General features: G+C 26.9%; 1 protein-coding gene across 1 annotated transcript in view; it reads right to left on the bottom strand.

Moving 5' to 3' along the window:
- The window catches only part of LOC106679071 (uncharacterized), a gene marked incomplete in the record, with an annotated part of 102,149 nt that overhangs the window by 98,017 nt on the left and 752 nt on the right, over positions 1 to 3,380 (bottom strand).

Consider the following 3,380-nt stretch of genomic DNA (forward strand, 5'->3'; position numbering starts at 1 on the left):
ATCAAATATTTTTCAAATCAATTCCAACATGTTGGTAGATAAATTTTAGGCAAATAGATTTTTTTCCTTGTCTGTGAAAAATTTTTTGAGAGCAGTATTAAAAAAAATCGGAAGTGAGGGCTCGGCGAGCCCCCCCCTTGGTGCTGCTAGGGTTAAGAAGCATTATTCTCATCTATTTATTTTATTATTATTTTTTTTTCTTTCAATAAGAACATTTTAAATAGTTAGGGGTGTCATTTGTATGACTATACCCCCTCATAATCCACTGTTAAAAAATATATATAATATAAGTTATATCAACCATGTAAGGCCCACCAGGTCGATCTGGTATAACAATAAAATAAAATTAATAATCCAATAAATGAATATTGAACACTGTTTATTGACCCTACGTATTATTACTGATTACTAAGTATCTAATATGATTTTTTTTAAAATATGTCAATTGGAACAATCAAAAACATGGTCTATTGAAGAGAATTTGTAATTAGCGAATAATTGAATAACTGAGTAATGACTACAGACCCTATTTGACCAATAAGCAACCAATAGTACAACAAGTTTTTTTGTCTTTTATCCATAGTATTTTAAAGAATATTCGTTTTCAACACACACCGTTGACACATCGTCCCTCTATATCACTACTAGATATAGATAGAACCTTGAGTTGTGTTGTAAAATTTTAAAAAAATTATATCAATAAAACATAATAAAATAATTATTTAAGGAGAAGATGGTTGGTGGTGCGGTCAAAATATAACACAGATAAGTTGAAGTAACTCATTTACTCGTGCCAACGTTTCGGCTAGAGTTCCTAGCCTTCATCAAGGCTAAGAACAAAGAACAAGATAACAACCAATGAATACAAAAAATAAAATATAAACAGAATGACATTAAGAAAATAATTGTACAGAAGTAAACATCTCCTCGTTTAAAGATATATTTTGACCACACCCCCCAACCATCTTTTCGTATGTCATCCACGGTCAACTATCTCTTTTGATTATAATAAAATCATTTTTCTTTTTTGGTATCTTATCACTTATGTGGGTACAATTTAGGTAACCAAAAAAATAAAAATAATAACGTATGCTTAATTGATGTCAAACTTTCGATTTTCATTTGATCTGTATAAATCCTCACATCTAGCGGATATGTGAAGGATTTCCGGGTCTTTTATTCGTTTACATCCATCCATTTTTGATTACTGCTCATAATAAGAAAGAGTTAGTTCTTTAAAATTAACAAATTTAAAGAAGCTTTAAGAAGCAGCCGTTATGAAAAATTCAATAAGGATAATATTTACCTCATATTAAAGAACAGTTAGTTTTACATTTATTTACTAAGTTCAGAACCATTTTTAAGAAAATCGAAAAAAATTGTACAATCGATTTTCTAAGCTGGCAGTTGCCATTAGTCAAAGTTACTATATTTCACTTCTTTATTTTATTTTTTAATGTTTCTTTTTCTGTAATATTTAGCAAAGTAAAAATCTTTTTATGCATGTTTTTTTTGCAGTTCGTTGTCTATATTTAAAGATCCATGTTTTGTATATGAGAATAAAATCTTCGTTTTTACAAATATTGCCATTTAAGACAAAATAGCGATTTTGTGCTAGCACAAATTTGTTTACAGACCGACAGACTGACACAAACTACATTAGCCCGGATGAAAAAAATTCAGATATCTCACCCCAATTTTTGATTACTTTAATGAAAACTATGTATAATTACTAGTCAAAATTGATGAGTCTACCAAGTATTGTTAGGGAGAATAAAAAATGAATAAAAAACGTTAAAAAAATTAATTTTTCATTCAGAGCTCTATATCTTTATAACTACCAAACAAAATTAGAGAATCTAAGAGAACATCATTTAAAGTAGAGTAAATTTACAAAAATATGAGCCTAAATAGAGATATTTACGTTCAATTTTTCCCGAGATATAACTTTTTAAATTAAAAAATTTCATAAAGAATTCACTGAAAAATCAGTAGTAAAATTTATTTTGAGAAATCTATGTCTCAAAAACATTTTGACGTACTAATGTCTATTAGCAATCAAATTAAAGCTGGTTTAATATACTATGAAGTAGTTTATGACGTTCATCTTCGTAGGAGTAATAGTTTTCATAATATTTTTAAAGATTTTATCCGAACAACAAAACTACAACTTATAAAAACTACTACTCCGTCATATAAAATAGTACATTTAATTTGAGTGGTGGCAGACATATGTATGTGTTATGGATCAAAATCTTTGTTCGAACAACTATAAATCAACATTTTGTGAATTAAGTTTGATGAATATCCTGAAAACCTCTTCACCTACGAAGATAAACGCCATAAACTACTTTATAGCACATTAAACTAGCTTTAATATGAGTGCTAATATTTCTGTACGTGGAATGGTTTTTAAGATATATTTTCCCCAAATAAATTCACTAACTTCTGATTTTTAAGTACAATTTTTGTTAAATGAAATGTTTCAATTTAAAAAGCTAGTTCTTGGGAACTATTGAATGTAAATATTTTAGTATTGTATTAGTAGTGTTGTAAAATATTAGTCTATTTGGGCTCATATTTTTGTAAATTTACTCTACTTTAAATGATGTTCTCTTAGGTTTTCATGTGTTGTTGATAATTTTTTTTTTTGTGTAAAGTTGAGAGCTATGAATGAAAAATATATTTTTTTAAACGATTCGAAACAGCCACCATTTTTTGTTAATTGGCAGACTCATTAATTTTGACTTGTAATTAAACGTAGTTTTTATTAAAGTAATAAAAAATTGGGGTGAAATAACTGACGTTGTCCACCTCTTGGGCTCTTGTACTATTAGAATATATATTTTATTTACCTAAAAAAAGTATACTTTAGTAGTTACTTTACAATATATATTTCATGTACCCAAATAAAAGTGAATCTTAGTTGTAAAATTAAAATATTTATTTCACGTAACCAATATAAAAATATTAACACATTTTTTTTGCGAAAAGTCGTTTAAACATGAACACTTGACAAGTAGCAGAATTATATTACATTATTATTAAAAGTATGGAATTATAAGTTCGAAAAAGTATGAAAAAAATAGTTTAAAAGCAATATAACATATTGATAAATTTGACGGAGAGATCTAATTAGACTTCAAATAATTCTTAATTTTTTCTGAAATTTATTTATAAATAATTATTTCAACGGCTTGGCCTCTAAACATCAAATACAATAATAATAATAAGGTCGACAATTATTTATACTTATTGGATTTTATTTTCTTTCTTATCAGTTTGTTTTTAACTTTATAACTATGACGCAAGGGTCATAATAATAAACATAATGGAGACTATATGCCCATTAAATTTAACAAACATAAGTATTTTTCTTA

The sequence above is a fragment of the Halyomorpha halys genome, unplaced genomic scaffold, assembly GCF_000696795.3.
Source record: "Halyomorpha halys isolate HHAL.00 unplaced genomic scaffold, Hhal_1.1 Scaffold175.1, whole genome shotgun sequence".
Lineage (NCBI taxonomy): Eukaryota > Metazoa > Arthropoda > Insecta > Hemiptera > Pentatomidae > Halyomorpha > Halyomorpha halys.